The 18,171-nt window shown below is 47.0% G+C and overlaps 1 protein-coding gene across 1 annotated transcript in view; it reads left to right on the top strand.

Moving 5' to 3' along the window:
• Positions 1-6,771: 6,771 nt before the first annotated feature.
• The window catches only part of LOC108939701 (serine-rich coiled-coil domain-containing protein 2-like), a 48,916-nt gene continuing 37,516 nt past the window's right edge, over positions 6,772-18,171 (top strand). The window contains exon 1 of the mRNA XM_018761256.2: positions 6,772-7,572. The gene's annotated coding sequence lies outside the window, so the exon portion shown is untranslated. The remainder of the gene's footprint in view (positions 7,573-18,171) is intronic.

The following is an 18,171-nucleotide window of genomic DNA, read 5'->3' as shown; positions in this document are numbered from 1 at the left end:
TGGCAGAGTGCGAATGTGAGCAGTTCCCCCGGCTCTGTCACAGGTGTGATGTCCTGCCCCAGGTGTGAGTCCGCAGCACCTGCGTCCGTTCGTCCATCTCCCTTTAGCACCGCAAGGGTTGTGGCAGTCAACCCGCACGCTTCTCCCCCCTGTCTGGACTGAATCTGCCAGCTAAGTGAGCTGCACAAATCTGGGAAAGAAGAAATCACGAGCATGTGTGTTGGTGTGTGTGTGTGTGTGTGTGTGTGTGTGTGTGTGTGTGTGTGTGTGTGTGTGTATTTGAGGTTGCACTATATGTAGCCCAAGGGGAGTAATGCAAAGAGGACAGGGAGGAGGTGTCAAGGAGGGGTGGTGGGTTGCCAGGAACAGTGGGCTATGGGGGGTATGATGGGGGTAGTTGTTAGATCCTTTGATGCATAAAATTTTCCTCTTAACTATTTGGTTGCTGTGCTTGGTGGGGGAGCTTGCTAAGGGAGCTCAGAGGAATCTTTGGCTCCTCCCTCCACTCACAGTCATGATGCTCCTAATTATTGTGCTTTTTTGTGCACATTTTAGGAGTGTCCTTTACATTTGCATGGATTGAATGAGCTCAACCTCCGCACTCTTCTGCTTGAGATGTAGACCATCTATTGAAGAACTCTGTGGTGGAACTTGTCTAAGGGTGAGCCCTTGAGAGGACCAGGTGGCTAGTCTCTGGCTTGCACCTGCTTGGTTTCCAGAACAATGTGATGTAAAGAAGTATTTCACCCCCCTGACCGATTTCCTCTATTATTGCACATTTTTTACGCCAAATGTTTTCAGGTCTTCAGCCGACACCTAATATTAGATGAAGGAGGGCACCGCTCCATATGTTCCTTCATCTTGGTGTTTTCAGTGATTCCATCTCTTGTGTTCTCAACCATTTCTCGGGAAGCAGATCGGATACGATGCAGTGCTTGACAGAAATGTATCGCACATTATATGTTAAACTCCACACATACTGTATGCTGTAGATGTCACATATTTCATGACAAATCATTTCTCTGGGACGGTGTGCTATATTGTCCAGTTTTCCAGCCCTTTGAAGGGGTGTGGGTTTTACACGTCTTTTTGTGGTGACTCCAGGAGAATGTACGCTTTCTGTTGCAGGATGCAAGAGCATTTCATGCTGACAGCTGGTCCACAGTAGAAACGGTGCATCTCCTTGAAAGCGCAAAGGGTAGGACCCTATTGTAGCCCAGAGTTAGAATCAGTGTGATGACTTGGACTCGCCAAAGGAAATGTGGAGGGATTTACGAGGGGAAAAGGAAAGTGCGGCCAACTAGCTTGGTACTACCATCAATAAAGCGCTTCCTCAGATATGTATTGCATCCTGATTCAGAAACAATTTTTCTTACTTATCCTGGTACATAGACTGGCTTAGAAACCTTTGACAAAAACTGTGATTTCTCCCCACCTATTTCTTGTTCAATCACAACCCAAACGCCTTTCCATATGATGATATGGTACGTAGACTAGCTACCCTTACAGATTGGGTAGAGAAATTTATTTTATTGTTGTGGTCGACACCAGAATCTCATTCCGTAAATATGTGAATGAGTGAAGTTTCTTCCGCTGGAAATATCGACATTTAATTTGCCTGACAGTTCCAGTGAATTCTGGAATTTTTGTACACCCTTCTGGAACTTACCAGGAAGTACTATGTGATCATACCTCTAGCCTTTTGACTTTGAGCCCTCGCTCTTTGTATGTGGACATATTTGCAGTTTCTCAGTGTTCTGTGACTCTGGGCTGTTCATAAAAAAACAATACTTCCCCCACACACATTTCTATCCCTCCGGCTATCCTCGTCTACCTTCAAGGTCTATGAAGAAGGTGGCCAAGAAAGAGCACAGTCTGGATTCTGCAGTATTATAGCTCAGCCCTTCCTTTCCCTTATATGTGTGCACAGGAGACTTATTTAATATTGAACAATGCCCGGCTGTGCCCTTGCCAAGGGAAAGATGATGGCTAATTAGACACAAGGCGCTAGTTGAACCCAGAGAATCACCCCCAGCTAAGCGGTTTGCAATTATTTCCGGCATAAACATGAAAATATAATTAAGTGCTGAAGCAACAACCACTGCCAATTATCAGGCCTATATATTAGACAGGCTCTTTTCTTATTAATTCATTTACAGCACATTAAACTGTTCTCCTGACCCATCTTTCGCTTACGATACATTAACTGCCTCCCTTTTTTGTTGGGAACAGCAACATAATTTGTTTACTTGGAGTAACATTCTGCAGAATATCTACAGTGACTTTGGCAGCTACCTAAGGAATTTCTAAAATACCGCAAGGTCCTATCCCACAAGTTACAGTATGTCAGGCTGGGTGGAAAATTAATATGGTAATGTCCTCCAAGCGAAAGACAAATTACTCTGGTGCGGGAACATGCTCCTTGATATGTGTGAAATTCCATGTTTAAACCGGCTTCATAATGTTATAACCCCCTGCAGCTGACCTCACGTGACCCTCCACATAAACATTGTATGCATACATACATGCATAAACATGTCACTTTTTGTGATCTTGAACTAAAACCAGATTGATTTTCGCTGAAATCGGAAAGGCACCATATAATATATGACAACGGAGCAAGTGAATCATCTGACACTGAGACCCTCTGCATCGTATGAGCGCACGTGGTCCTGCCAGTTTGGTTACTATGGATACAGACTTCCTGACTAAGGAAGCAGATGGGGGGGTCTTCTCGCCAACGGAGGTGTGGGGCATCATCCTCCAGGGTCATCTGCTTCTAAGTCAGCTTATTTAAGTCCTCATTGAGGCAGGGTTCTGGGAGGGAGATGTAAACAAAAGAACTTGCAGCTGAGCAGAACAGTGAGTAGGGTGATTTGTGACACCATGGAGAGAGGAGGTCTGTGCTGGCTATGGGTCCAAGGCGCCAGTTCAGCATGCGACTTTCTTTATTTGTCTCTCTGTGTTTTTAATTCTGCGCATCATAGAACTAAGCGCCGTGATAGCAAGGGGACACCCTCCAGATTCGCCACACGTTCATGATTACCAACCTGCCCTGTGGTTGACGGGGGGTGGCTCTGCGCTGTGCTCTCCATGAGCTTCACATGGCATCAGAAATGACAAAAATCCTTATCCAGGCCAGCGAAACATCTCTTGTAACTCATCTTCCTGCGCAGCACACCTTATTTTTTCCCTCTGTGCCCATGTAAAAATATTTATATCCATGCCTGTCTGTATCTATGCCTAAAATTACTGGATTTCTGTTTAACAAAAACACACAAATGTTTATTTATTTATCTTCCGGTGATTGAGAGTTCTGCAGTTCTCTGCAGTCAATAGAGCAATACAAATAAAAAAATCCCACCAGGTGGTAACCCTCGGTTTGGGTTCAGCGTTCAGCGCTGTTCTGCCTGCTTGGTGTCTATAGAAAGGTCGAGTGGTTTGTCCCATGGGACATGTTAGTTGACACAGAGAGAAAGAAAAATAGACTGAAATACAGTATATGAGGAATGAGCAGAGAGAAAAACAGAGAGAAAAGTGTTGGTGGCTCGAAATTTTTTGCCCAGATTTACCATGTTATGTTACAGGCTCATGCGGTAAGAGGGAACATGTCTGCATGCAGGCTAAACACATTTCCGCTGAACGTGGCCTGAGCTCTGCTCTGATTTCAGGAGCCCTGTCGTCTTGGTACCTAAGTGTCATACATGAACACGCACATATTCATCTGTTCACTTTATCTGCTGTGGCTCATTTATCACTCCCAGGAAATGCCTCATTCCCCGCCTAGTCAGGCCATGTTATGAACATGTTCCTCCCCAGCTGCTTCGTATGCAGGTCCATCTGCCCATCCATCTCCGATTCGCTCCACCTGGCCGCGATATGGGCTCAGAAACAGGTGCGGCGTCATCTGGACGTGCCCCGCTGCTCTTTGTGTTCACACGGCCGTGATGCTCTTTGCATGCACAAATCGCATTTGTTCCTACTTATTGGCGCCGTGATGCACTGATTTCCTTCGTTCCCTCGGGAAAAACGGTGCCAATGGCGGTAAAGTGGGCAGCAATCGTGAGAATCCAGAAAATTGTTTCATGCAGTCCATTCTCCTCAGCTGACAGGCAATCTGTCTGTTAACCCCCCCTTGCCGAATGTTGCACTTTATCGTTAACGGCTAGTGTGGCTGTCGCGGTTGTTGGCTAATCTGAAGGTTCTGGGTTCAAATCCCACTCCTGCTGTAGCACTCTTGATCAAGGTACTCACCCTGAACTGGTAGAGTAAGAATACCCTGCTGAGTACCATAGAAATGTGTGAGTCACTAGAAGGCTGATTATGCAATGTTGCAAGTCCTTGTACAAAGGCATCAGCTAAATAAAAAACATTAAATACAATGATGTATTTTGGAATTTACTTAGGAAATATTGTTTTGCTAACAAAATAAGTTTCCTTTAAAGTGATCAATTTGATATGTGCTACAAAGCAAGCGATAACTAGATAGCAAGTGGTTATATGTAATTTATATGAATTTTGCATTTTGGAACAAGAAACCATGACACATCTATTCTTTTACAGTTTTTACAGTAAAACACTGTATCATGGCATGAAATGTAAAATCTAAATATCTGAAAGTAAAAGTGGATTTCACAGATAAAGAAATTTTTCTAGTGTTTAAGTGTAGACATTTACCAGAATGCGTTTTTAATAAAACACAATATAAATGAACAAGGGGAAAAAGGGAAAATGAATGTCATTAGATTTATATTCATGCTTGTTTTTAATATAGTGCTGCTTATTATTGATGTAATTACATAGGTGTTTGTTTTTATGTTGAAATAAAATCAACGAATAAATAAAACCAGAACAGCTGGTGGCATAGTGGTTGGCGTGGCTGCCTTTGGGTCACGGGTTCGAATCCCATCTGCAGCTGTAGTACCCTTGAGCAAGGTACTTTCCCTAAGTTACTCTGGAAAAATTACCCACCTGTATCAATGGGTAAATAATCATAAGTCAGTTTGGAGGGAGGGGAGGGGTGTGGCGGCGCAGCAGGTTTGGCCTGTGCCTGCTCTCGGGTGGGTCTGGGGTTCGAGCCCTGCTTGGGGTGCCTTGCAGTGGACTGGTGTCCCATCCTGGGTGTGTCCCCTCTAGCGTTGTGCCCTGTGTTGCCGGGTTTGGCTCCGGCTTGCTGTGACCCCCCCCCCCCCTGCTTGGGACAAGCAGTTTCATGTGTGATTTGGAGGGAAATCTCAGCTAAATGAAAAAATGTAAAAGCAGACCATCAATAGTAATGCCAGACTTCACTCGTGAAGGTCGATGACAAGTTCATCCATCGGGTGGCGATACCGCTTAGAAGCTGTACCATTTCCCAGCACCACGGGATACCTTATACACTGTGCAGTTGTGTCTCATTTTAATCTTTGTGCTATTATTGTGTATCCCTGAGGTCATAACTGGTGATGTTCTTTGAATCATCAAAGGAACTGATCCATCTGGTCTTTTCTTTTAACCTACAATAGCACACACACACACACACACACACACACACACACACACGCGCGCCAACAAAGAAGATTTGCTGCAATGTGGACAAACCGCTGTATTTTCCCCAACAGAAATGTTACCGCAGAACTTTTGATGTTCAGGACTTGCGGCGTAACCTGTCCTTTCTCTGCCCTATGACCTGAACCGCTGAAATATTCGTCCACAACATGCAGTGCGGCTTCAAAGCACGCGAAGCCCTTTCGTCCCTTACTTGTAGCGCGCAATGGTTATTCGGTGAGAATCAATGTTTCTCACGGGCCATAACAGGCGTGTAATGACCAATTCCGTTGTCGCTTTAGAGGAAATCGTGCGTGTAGCGGAAACGCACAAGTAGCGCAGGTGTAAAAATAAGCGAAGCTCAAGTTGTATTGGTTAAACAAAGTAGGTAAGTAGTTAGGTGTGTAAATCATAACCATTTATTCATTTTATAAGTTTGTTTCAAGGTGTAACATGTAGAGTTTATAAGTTTATTTCACTATTCTATACAAGATTATTGACCATCCGGCCTATGTAGGGTTCGCGCACTTTGAAGCCGCACTGTATGCGAGCGCCATTTTGTGCAACTGCTTGTCTCCTGTCTTGTCTTAGTGAGTCTGGAGCGAAACACTTAGTGCTCTGGCTTGTTACACACATTCACAGGCATATTATCGCGGCGCGATCGATGAACACGATATGCCAGGCCTTCTCCAATGTCCTGCACCGCCCCGGGACCCTTTTTTTTTTTTCACCCACCAACGATAATGTGTGTGCTGCGTCAGAGGTCATCTCTCATCACGCCTCAGAGTCCGACATACATCATTTTGCATCAGATATATTGGGCCTGCTTATGCTTCATGGTAAGGGGAACAAAAGAATGCATATTTTAACATTCTGCACTGAAATACATATGACTTATTGTTGCCATCTAGTGGTTTAGCGGGATCAATTCGGTGGAACGAGCCCTGTATATTCGTTTCAGTCTGTTACATTGAAATAACATTAAAAAAACATATTGAGTGTATCGTGTTCCAACATTCCCCCCACCCCACCACGTAGGTTCGTTGATTTCCCGCTGTACAGCGGTGTTTAACACTTCGCGAGCTCGCGCTTCTACTTCCGTTTTCCAGCACACAAATAACAAGCCCGGTGGCGTGAGGCGGCTGCGTGCGCGCCCCCGTTCGCCGCGCTCCCTGCACGTTCGTGTCGACGGCGCCGGGGGCGTGGTTTGTTGTCGGGAATGACGTCATGGTCAGCTGTGGCCGCGTGTGAATGATTCAGCGAGCGCGGCGGAGGTGAGCAGCAGCCGGCGAAGGGAAGGAAATCGCACCGCAAGCCGGGATCTTTGTCCGTGTCGCTCGGTGCCTGTCGGTGAAATACAAAGGAGAGAGGCGCGGCCTCCGGGGCGGACAGATCTATCCATCGCCGCGAAATTACGTGTTAGTTCTCCCTGTTCTTTGGTGCACGTCGGATTTTGTGCGGCTCAGGGGGCGCGCGGGGAGCGCGAGCGGGGCGTTTCGCGGGGTCCAGGTGATCGATCATCGCCACGCGTGGAGTGGAGATGCAGGCGGTACGCGCGAGCCACGGCCACGTCTCCGTTCCGTGACCCGCCCGCACCGCTTCGGTCCTCTTTTTTTTCAGCACTGTTCAGCGCAGATCCGCCCTGCTCGGCCGGGTTCGGCCCTGTTCGGCGCGGATCAGACCTCTTTCAACCCGGTTCAACCCGGTTCGGCCTCTCTCTCTTTTTCTGGGTCCGCTCGGGCAGCGCCGTGGGTGTTTGCAGGAAATTCCGCGCGTGTCTCACATACCATCCCCCTGGCGTTTGAAATTGAAGGGATCCGACCACCCCGTCCCCGGTTAAAAACACACATTTCTTGTTAATACTGCGACGGGGGAGGGGGCAGGGAATCCTAATTGGTGAACAGATTTAGGTTAAAAGGGGGTGGTGGTGAGGGGGGAGAAAAAAACATGTGTCCGAAAGTGGAAGTCGTGCGCTGCCCCCAGCAGTGCGGCTCAAGGTCCTCCACCTGGAGATCATGAGGATGCCCTCCCAGTCAGCAGAGTAAGGTAAGAGTCCGAGTAAGCCGGTGTCACTTTTCTAAGTCATTTCTTATTTCTGCCTGTTTGCCGGTAATGCTGGACTGGTGTGTAACTGTGTTCCTTTGAACATCCCAGCAGCAGATGGCGTAGCGGTTAGGGCTTTCACCTTGCGATACGAACAGCGTGCTCTTGGTCAAGCGGCTTCACCTGGAATTACTACAGTAAGAAAAGCCTGCTGTATATTTACTGAATCATTGCAGCTTTGATAACGTGCCTCCGGGTGCTCTCTTGGACAAACTTAGGTGTCCGATTAAATGATAATCAAGATAATTAGAGCAGGACTGGACATCGAATTGTGTGCAACAGTTTACCTGTGTCTGTTTCGTTCTTGCTCCGCCCTCCAAGATGCGTTGCTGTTCGAGGCGTGGTCTCGGTGGCGTCTTCATGAGTCATTGTCCATCTCCAACATCAGTGTGTTTGCTGTATGGCTTTAGTCCCGCAGGGCCCCCCGGATGTGTTGGACACCATGCGACCCCACGGAGGGCCAGGAGGGCCTCCGGCGTTCGATCCGCTGCTCGGGAACGGTCATTCGGGAACCTGAATGTCCGTTTTCCAGTTTTCCCTCCAAAACGTGCTAGATTTAAGCGGCGAATTTATGCGTTTTAAAAAAAAAAAAAAAGGCTCTGTAATGACATTTTATGCCGTTGTACCGAGTCTGATTGGCGAGTCCCGCTATAGACATTTAAACTGGGAACGGCACTAATTAAACAGATGGCAACCCCCGTTTTCCATTTCACGCAGATGAGCTTCTCGTTGTCCCCGAAAATTGTCTTTGTGAGCCCACCGCAGAGTGCTCGAATCAATACTCTAACGACTTTATTAATCTATATTGTTAATTGAACCTATGAAGCCCACTGGTAATATTTTAAGGGCACGGTCTAGGAGCATGAAGGTTAAAGGGTTAGGTACAGGTCTCCTACGGGCAGGCAGGCAATATGAAGAATCGCAGCGAATGAGCTGGGGTGTGCACGGTGGAGGGGGGTACTAAACATTTGAAATAATAAATGGGTGGGGAGTGTGAAGCTCTTCTAGATGCGGTACGGCAATAGCGAGGGGGATGCCGTCAAAGTTACGTCCACGGTCAGGATGTGGGTGTGTGTGTGGGGCAGAGGGGTGAAGAGATGGGTGTCATGCTGTTCACCATTGTGTTTTCTGAGGGTGGGGGGGGTGCAGGGCAACAAAGCTGACTGTCCCCACCCAGAACCCTGCCCTGGTGTGTGAAAGCTGGGCCAGTCCCTCATGAGCAGAGGTTCCAGGGCCCTGCACCGGATTCTCGCGACCAGGCCCTCTAGTTACCCCTGTCCTCCTACACCCCTGTCCAGTCGTGTTTGCTATGAATGAGCCATTATATTATTATTAGATTATTTATGCATTAATCTGATACTTTAGTGACTTACTGTGGTAGGATGTTTAAACTGGTATAATTTGCCCATCTATACTGCTGGGTAATTTTTACTGTCGGTTTAGGGTAAGTTCCTCTTGTTTTTACTACAGCGCGAGGTTGATTTCGAATTTGGACCTTTGTTTCAGTTGTAGGGCGTTGGCTTTAACCACTACGCCACCTGCTGCCGGTCCCCGTCTAGGACCGTTTACTGCATCTTTGTGTGAACGTATGGGGCACGTCCTCGGTGTGTACATCTTCCAGTCGGAGACAGACACGTGTCTCCGGGGGACGTCGGCAGTACTCTGCAGGGGTGTGTCCTGGTGCAGTTGCTGGTGCCGTTCCCAAATGCGCTCTACGCTCGGCTCGTGTGGGATTGTTTTTTTTAATTTATTTATTATTTAAAAAAAAAAAGAGCAGAGTCATCCCTCCACTGGCACCGTTCTCCAATTCTCCCCTCGTCGTCTCTGTCCTGCAGACCAAACCTTGGATGCGCTCATCATAAATTTATGGCTCTGGGCCCAGAGAAGCTGAGAGCCGGAGATGTGTCCCGCTGGGACTCTCACTTTCCTCTTCTGGTGTAGAGCAACAATTAGTGGCGCGGGGGGGGATAAGGGCTTCAGCATAGGACCGGGATCCGAGCCGCAGCGCTGCTGGAGACGGGCTGTGCCGGGAAACATGACCCCTGGCCGACCTGTGGTCCGAGGGTGCCATGGATGCGCTAATGTGGCAGACCCTACATCACACTGCGTGTGTGTGTGTGTGTGTGTGTGTGTGTGTGTGTGTGGTCCTGAAGTGTGTTAAAGTCCATTATCAGCTCTGTGCGAGTGTGTGAGCCTGGGAGAATGGAAAGACGTCTGATAGGTTTATTTATCAAAGGGACACTGGACTCTGCGTTGCCCAGAGTATGTTCGTTCGTTCTCTCTCTCTCTCTATCGCGCACACAGCCCCCCTCCAACATCCCCTATATCCATTTATTTGTTTGCACCACAGGTGGAAACTCGTCTTTTTCCCTTTTCGCCCTGCCACGAGTTGGAATGTAGAAAGAACAGCAGATGCTGCTGTGGCTTAAGGACGCGAGCAGAAGCCGTCGGGTTCAAATCCCAGCCGGTGTCTTGCGGTCGCGCCCGTGGCGTCATGTCGTTAAAGTGTACTTGTGTAAGATTTGTAAGTAGCTGCCCATGAAAGGCGCCCTGTGCTAGTAGAGAAGTTGACGGCGTCCTCGTTGGTCCGGGACGTGTCTCCGGGGAAGCTCCAGATTTGCTTATGCTTCATTTGCATATCTGCCGGACTGAACCCGACGGACCGGCTTTTCCAGCGTTCCCTTGTCTAAGGGCGCCGTTAATAACTGGCATTGATTTTACCCCCCCCCCCCCACTTCTCCCTCCATCTGGTTCAGGGCTGTTGCTGCACCGTTGCTTGTTTCACTTTGGGTGGGGTGACTTGGGGAGGGTGGTGTTGGGTGAAATTTAAGATTTATAATTAGCCTGACCTCTGAAGGAGCTGTTGCTGAGGGTCCTGTAAGCGGTGGACCATGCCCGCACAGTTGTTGACCTCGCTCGCGAAGGAGCGTTCCTGTGGTGGGACCACCGGGGTGGTGGTGAGGCTCGCTGATCTGAGCTCTGCGGCTTGGAGAAGAGGAGGCACGTCGGCCTGGGCGGTACCGGGTCTCGGAGATGTTGGGGATGGAAGGCAATGTGCAGCTCCGCCTCCGGAAGGATGAAGGTGAGCCTGGCTGGGCAGCCCACGGTATGTGTTTTATAATTCAGTAAAAGCCCAAGAAATGTGGGACCGAACCTGCCTCGGCAGATGTTTCCAGGAGCCAGTGGGTGAAGAACATTCCTTACTATTTATTAATATTAGGTTAGTATACCAACCTGCAGTCCATCTGCGGCACAACAGATAAGTCCAAATATTTTTTTTAATTTTTAATGGAAAAAGGTGAAAAATAATAAATAAATAAATAAAAAAAAAATTACACTTAAGAAAAACAATAGAACACACAAGGTGGGCTTTAAAATAAAGTATAAATTGATATGCACGCACGTACATATTAATGTACATAGACACATACCTGTTCGCTTTTGCATGACGCGGCTTCGGAGGAGAGATGCAAAAAGAGGAGGAGGAACACAAATTCTGTAACATTAAATTTCGGTTATTTCTTTTTAAATTTCACTTGCATAGTTTTTTCAGAACATACACGTTCAGTTATTCATGTTTTCATATACTAAAACATTTTATGTACATATAGATAAATATATAGAAGTGTGTATTCACATTTTAGACCGTATAATCTACGAAACATTGATAACGATGGATGTTTGCAGCACCGGATGCTGCCATCCCTCATGCGGTGTGTTGTTCTGAGGACGAACTGTACTTAGTGATTTACCTCTTTATACGGCTTGGTAATTTTTTACCGTCACTTCAGGGTAAGGACCTTGCTCGAGCGTTCCGCAGCAGGAGGTGGGCTTTGAACCTGGGTTCCTCGAGCGAAAGGTGACGCCTCCGACCACTGCGCCGCCTGTGACCCTTTCTCAGCTGAGTGTGGTAAAATCAGGGTGGTGACGCACTTACTGGCAGAGGTGCTGGTACCTGCACGGGGGGGGGGGGGGAGTCGCACGGCCGGATGCGTCTGATCTCGCCCTCGAAGGTGCGAAACTGGAGTTGAGCCACCGGGTTGTTCCCCTTCACCGATAACGGAGGAATGCGCCTTGTAAAAAGGCCTTATCTGACGGCTGCATGTGTGCCGTGGCCTTTGTGTCGTCAGCGGAGAGTGTGTTCTGCCCCCCCCATCTTGTGTCCCCGCAAACAAAGCGCTTCTTATCAGACTTTTGTTGGCAGACGACTCCTCGGCTTGTCTTTCCCTCACGGAGTCCTCCGGAGTCACGGAGAGCCCCGCTGGGGGCCCTTGTTTACAGCCGCACCCGAGCTCTTCTCTTGTGCCTGGATCCGTTGCCCAGGTTGGCGGTTGCAGCTCCCTTCTTACCCCTGTCAGTCACCATGGACGCCTGCCCACCTCTGTGGCTGTCCTAGATGGTCAAAAAACACACACACTGTGTGATGGATCTGTATAGCCCAGCAGCTGTGAAAACTCTTCTTCCCAAAACAGACCATATGGAAGGAGGAATAAGTGTCCCCCACTGAGTATGCGTGCCAGCATGGTGACCCTTCAGGGTCAAATATGGTTAAAACGCTGTTTGCTGGGAAGGAGATGCCGAGATGCGGAGAAAGCTGCTGATGTTACGGTCGGGAGGGAAAGGCCGGTGGATGAGGAGGTGCCTCCTTTTGTCTTGGGGCAGCGAAGGGGAGTTTATATGCTGTTGGGGGGGTGAAGTGGGGTGGTGTGGGCCGGGTGGTGTGGAACACCTGCCCTCCCCCTTGCCTTCTGCTCATGCTTTAGTCCTGTGGTGGAGTGAGTGAGTGAGTGTGTGTGTGTCTTAACCATAATACTAGTGTAGGACTGATTATTATTTATTATTGACATTTATCTGCTGTCTGAACCCTTTGTCTAAAATGTAGGGAACTTCGTGTTTTTTTTTTTTTTTAAAACTTGATATGACTTTACAAAGCTTTGCTCGTTCGTACAGCAGGGTAAATTTTACTGTTTCCATAAATGTGCCGATTATTTGGATAACAATGTTCGTGAAATGAGTTGCAAAGGTCCACGGACCTTTGTGCGTCGTGTAAAATGTAAGATCATAATCTAAATTGTCCCTTCAGAAATGCCCTTGCGGATCTTTCTAGAAGAGCGCATTGCTTGTTCTTTTATTGGGGCGAGTCCTATTGCAGCAGACGTATCCCAGAATAAAGGTGGTGATTTAAAAAGAGCCGAAAGGTACGTGTCCAGGGTTGTGGAACTCTACTCAGCTCTCCACATCAGAAGCTCCCAAAGGAAAATCTCAGATTTTCTTTAAACATTGCTATGAGTTTTAATTAGGTGTTCAGTGTGCAGTAGTAGAGGAATATTTGAGTGCACAGGTTGGAAACTAGCGTTTGTTCATGAGGAATTTGGTGGACAAGTGTGATCAGGTCAATGATGTGGGACACCAGTGTGTTGCTTTGCTTTCACTCTTCTGTCCAGTTCGTCCCACACAGATGTTGCTCAGGTGAACTCTCACTATTCACCGGTACCCTACGTTCCATACCCTCGTTGCCCTCTTGACCACACCCAGGTACTAAGGACCTGATTTGTCCATCGCTTTGGATGTAGGTGTGTGTGAGACACACGATCTCCCCTCGCTTGCCTCCATGCCGTGTGACTAACGCTTGCCGATTACCGACACGTCTAAATCATCTAAATGGTGGAGAGGCATAAAAAATGGAGACTGTTAACATCTCTGGGGGGTACGGTGAAGATGCAGAAGACGAGTAGAGATGGTATTCATTTTTTTTAGGCAGTTTTTGTTCAGCCTGTATGTTTTTATGCATGTTGTAAATGCCTGCGTGGACAGAAATACCATAGACGCTGGAGGTTATTGAGCTTTTACGCCTTGACAAGCGTGTATGTACCTGTAGGAAAGGATTTCTCCAGGATGCTGGCGCTGTGTTTTGGGTTTTAGGAGCATGTTGGTGGTGATCATTCTTTTCTCCGCTTCTCGCTCCCGAGCTGTCCGGACAAGGTCGCGATGAAGCGACTGCCGGATGCAGCCCGCTGCCCTGACCATCTGCCTCTTAGCACAGTGTATTCCCGAGATGTGGATCTCGCCCGCTTCGTTTCCCTGCCATCAGCTTTGATTTGGCCACACATGCTGATACCTGACTATTGTGAAGGAGGGCTGGGCTGGTCTCGTGTCATTTTCAACCCAATCTTCCCCCATCCATTTAAGAGCAGTCGCTGGTAATGAGAGCGCCCCGATTTGGCTCAGCTGGTTGTTTGGCATCCAGCTTGACCAATAGTAGCCCTACACAGTCCGGTAAATGCACCGCCCACCCAATGAAGTCCAATGTCAGGCTATGGAGGCTTTCCAAAATGTCACGTGGAGATGAGGCACCTTACAGAACACAGTTGTGAGGGAGATTACCTCACTTGTCTTTATTAATAAGCTTTCACTGCTGTGTGGGGGTCTGCCACAGAGCTCCATGTGGGATATGTTACCCTGCCCTTCGCCCCCTCCTCCCACCCCCCTCTCGGCGTTAATGATTGATCTCGGCTTTGGGCTAAAGTGGCTAATGGATTCTTATTGATGAGTGCGTAAACCACAGCAGCGTTTCAGCTTCCAGGTAATCATTTCTTGAGCAGAGTGCAGGAAATGTGGTTTTTTTGCGCCACCTTTCCTTCTCAGAAAGCTGGACATGTTCTCTGCGAAGAGAACCTTGAGCAATACCACAAATCTGGAACTGGAGAGCTTTGAGCAAGAATCTTATCTTCTAAAACCCGAAAGTCCACCTAAAGAACGCAGTGACCTTTCGTGTTGGTTAGTTGTCTGTTCGTTCGTGAACCGAGAAAGGGCATGATTCCTCTCCGGCGGGAGTTTATCAGAAGAACCGGATGAGTTCGAGGAAGACCCGAAGTCTACGGCGAGTCGGTCCGGATGCTTTGGGTGTCCTGGCCTTTGCCCTATTTTATGCTGATGTTCTGTCTGTAAACCTCCTCTTCCCACCTCTGCCTGTACTCGCTGAACCAACTGGGTTATAACTCCACTGAGAGAGAACCACTGAATAAACCATGGAAACAAGACTTCTGTCTTTGCCCTCCATGCAACAGCCCTCCCCCATTCCTGGTCCATGCTGGAGGGGGGTGACACTCCATAAAATATTCAGGTGCCTCCCTTCAAGGCCTTGTTTGGGTTTGCCTATCCTTAGGAAATGGGCACACAATTGAAGTGTCAAACACTTTTTTTGCATTGCTGGGTTGCTCAAAGGGAATTATAGGATTGTGGTTCGACGGAGACTTTACTGGCCTGGTAAGAGTACCATTTTAAAAAAAAAAAAAAAAACCCAACTCTTTTCATAGTGAGTCAAGACATCCCTTGCCATGTAATCAGTTTATCTCCTGTTATTTAATTAGCCTCTTCGTATGACTAGCTTGCGGGGTTTAAGGAGGCCGTCCCATGGCTCAGTAAAACTCCAAGTCCGCCTTCCCAAATATTTGGGTTTTTAATGGGTTTTCAAGGCTTATGCCTCTTGTGGTGCATTGCAAGGAAGTGGTGGAGGAATATGTAACTGGCTGGCTGATGACATACAATGCTTGGAAACCCATTTAGGTCTTCATCCATTTCCTGGTTGTGGGCTTTCAAATATCTGGATTGTGTTATTTCTAACCTGTGGCTGTAACGCTGCTCAACAGACAAGAATCGGCTGCTTTGCTGGGAAGGGTATGAAACGGAACACTGGTCTAATGCCTCCTTTTACAGGGTTTCCATATTTGAATGTTACAGATGATGGGGAAAGGTGTTGTTTCCTTCCTTTAGAGTTTGTAGGTAAGGTCTTGCACTTTTTGTTGAATTTTGTATATGTGGGCCCAGTGGTTTTCAGGGGTTTTGTAGACCTTGGCCCAGTAGCTTTGTTGGGTTTTGTAGACATTGGTCCAGTGTCTTTGAAGGGCTTAGGAGATGTAAGCCCAGTACCCCTGAGGGGGGTTTATAGACTTTGGCCCAGTAGCGTTGTTGGGTTTTGTAGACATAGATCAAGTACTTTTGTTTCGAGAGCTTCCGCAGGTGACCCACGTGACACCAGCAAACATTCTCAAGTTTTGCTGCATGTCTGAGTTCGGGAGCAGACAAGGTACTCATTTGAAATGCCTGTTTTTAATTTACCTGTCAGTTCCTATCCAATGGGGGCATTTTTTTTGCATTTTGGGTCCAGCGGGTATCATCGGGGTTTGTGCTGCTGCCTTTATGTAAAGATCCCAAGTTCAGGTCCTAACTTCTACCCTAAAGTATTCCAGTTTAAAAAAAAAAAAAAAAAAAAACTTCCTATCTGTACAAATGGGTAGATCATTGTAGGTAGCTTACGACTGTAAGTTCCTTTGGAAAAAAGCACCAGCTGAAAATAATTAGATGTAGATGTAAGTGAAGCACATTTCCGGAAGGCTGTCTCAGCTCCGTGGATCCACTGTGCAAAGAGACACTTGATTAATTTCTCCTGGTAATGTTACAATGGACTTCCCCACTCAGCCAGCGGAAGGGAGGTGCTTGAAGCAGCAGATGAACACGAATAACGGGATCTAATTTCGGGAAGTTGCCCGCTGCACTCGCGCTCCTGTAAGTATGGGCCAATAATAGATTTGTTGGCTCTGTGGGTGTCCGTTTCCTTGGGTGTTTTGGCAGCAGATGACCTGCAGGGAATCCTGAGACATCCTGAGTTGGTCTGATGCATTCTCATGATATGTGGGACATTAATTGACGATAGCCACAGAAAATGGTTATTGATGACTTCTCCCATGAGCACTGTGGGGTTGTATTCCATTTGGTTGACTTTCAACTGTTCTTTCCTATGTGTATCCTGTCCTTAGGCTGTATAATGACCTAATAGTTAGTTTTTGCCCGTCACCCTAGCTGAGGCGTAGCTCGGCAACAATGGTTGTCAAAGACTTGCGTCCCATGCCAACGATGACCTAATGACAGTGACCTTTTCTGTTGGTGGTTCTCTCTTTTGGATATACATGCACACTTTTAAAGTTTCCCGTTTCGGTGTTTCATGTTTGTTTTCTCTCAGCAGATATTTTGCCAACCCGTTGACCTTCTCTGGTGAAAGTTAGCTGGCCGCCGAAGTTTACTTTAGCCTTTGGCCGATGGGGTGCATTTTTTTTTTTTCTTTTTTTTTCTTTCAGTGGTGATTGGTGTGAAATTCATGGAAATTTAATGCGCGCAGGATTTAATTTAGGGAGCTGCATTCAGTAGGGTGTTTAATCGGAAGGCGCAGCAGGAGAGAGGTTACATCCCTGTGATGAGGTACCCTGCAGTCCTTCATCTTCCTCATTTTCTCTAAGTCCTGATGTTTCCCGTTATCCTCCTACGGAGAGGAGATGAAGGCCTTCCAGCTGCCAGGGTGTGTCATCATTTCCGTCTCTGCTTCAGATGGAACTGTTAACCCGTTTTCCTCATTAACAGTCAGGACAGTAAGGGTCTGTGATTTATGAGCAAATCTGTAGTGTGTCTAAAAATTCATTTGGCTCCACAGTACTTAATTCACTTAGCTTGTAGATAAATCTACGGGAGACCTGATGCAGCAGCCGCATCTCTGTCTAGCGTTCGATGCCGAGAAGTATCCCGAGAGCGTTTCGCTCATCCATTGTTTTCCGGCAACTGCGATTTCATATCCGTTTTCATCTACAACATTTAGTTTGTCAGGAACTGAGGAACTCTGAGGCTGGGCGAGGACACTGGTTCCTTGTTTTATGAATGGCAGAGTCGTGAAGATGGAACTTCTTTTTTTTTTTTTTTTTTTTTTCTTTTAACTGCCTGTTTTTCATGTACCCATTCCCGAGAATTTTTGTAAAGCAAGCGCAACATGTTCACCCTCCCAGCCAATAGATGGAAGTAAAACACGGTAGGAAACGGAGTAGGAATGTGGAGCTGCCTTAATTCAGCTCCCACACACACACACACACACACACACACTATTCACAGCTCCTGCCTCGAATTCCCGATCGATGGTGGTCAGCAACAAGAGGCGTAACACCGCACATGTTTACAGGATGAATTGTAAACGGTTACTGTTGAAAAAGAGTTTATGGAGACGATTCATTTTTATTTTCATTCTTTGCAAATTTAAATAAGTGCTCGAAGGCAATGAAATGCTAATACAGAAAGTAGACATTTTAAATTGTATCCGTATGCAAGAGGAGCAATGCCACGTTTATTTGTGTGTGTGTTTGTGTGTATGTGTCGATGGGTGTGTGTATGTTTTTCTATATATATGCACATACATACAGTAGTGTCTATATATAGATATATGTATGTATGTTTATGCACATATGTACAGTAAATAACAAACTATTACATAATAACATAACAAATTATTTGAAACCCCTTTAACTTCATGCATCAATGCCTGTACCACTTTCCTTCTGTAACAAGAATAAATGGAACGGAACCCGGGTCGGGTCAGAGCGGAAGGTGGCAATGAGGTCAATAAGGAGCGGCTGGTAACATAATGCATGGAGCACAACGTTACAAGCTGCCCCTTTTAAAAACAACACCTATAAATGGCTAAATGCAATGTTAAGGTACCCACAG

The sequence above is a fragment of the Scleropages formosus genome, chromosome 24, assembly GCF_900964775.1.
Source record: "Scleropages formosus chromosome 24, fSclFor1.1, whole genome shotgun sequence".
Taxonomy (NCBI): domain Eukaryota; kingdom Metazoa; phylum Chordata; class Actinopteri; order Osteoglossiformes; family Osteoglossidae; genus Scleropages; species Scleropages formosus.
This window is presented reverse-complemented; position numbering and strand designations above follow the sequence as displayed.